Here is a 561-nt window from a genome sequence, read left to right on the forward strand (position 1 = left end):
GAGAGAGAGAGAGAGAGAGAGAGAGAGAGAGAGAGAGAGAGAGAGAGAAAGCAGCCTGGATCTGCCTTAACCAAAGGACCTATTTTCAGCCAACTAGCTGGAAACAAAAGGTGAGAAGACACTAGGGAGCATCTAGAATAGTATTAGTTAACATTTGTCCAGTGTTTTTACACTAGAAGTAGGTAGAGCAACAGTTATTATCTCCATTTTACAGATGAGAAAACTGAGGCTCAGTAAGCCTAGGGGCTTGTCACATAGTAAGTGGCAAGGATGGAATTCAAATCCAGATGTCCAGCTCCAAGTTCGGTGATATTTCTGGACTACAGCAGGTTGCCTATCAAGGTCTGACCAGCAGGAAATGGGACGTGGTTGGACCTCGGGGTTTCTGCACTCTGTCCCCATCCTTTCACAAAATTCTTGATGCAGGAATCCAGCAAGCACCCCTCACTAGGGCCCCATTGCCATATGACCCAGAGCATCATCTCTCTAGGACTCAACTGAATCCTCTGGAGATAATTCCAGACGTGACAGAGAATAAATCCCTGTTCGAGACTTGTAGCA

This window comes from Vombatus ursinus, unplaced genomic scaffold, assembly GCF_900497805.2.
Source record: "Vombatus ursinus unplaced genomic scaffold, bare-nosed wombat genome assembly UNPS02014820.1, whole genome shotgun sequence".
Classification (NCBI taxonomy): domain Eukaryota; kingdom Metazoa; phylum Chordata; class Mammalia; order Diprotodontia; family Vombatidae; genus Vombatus; species Vombatus ursinus.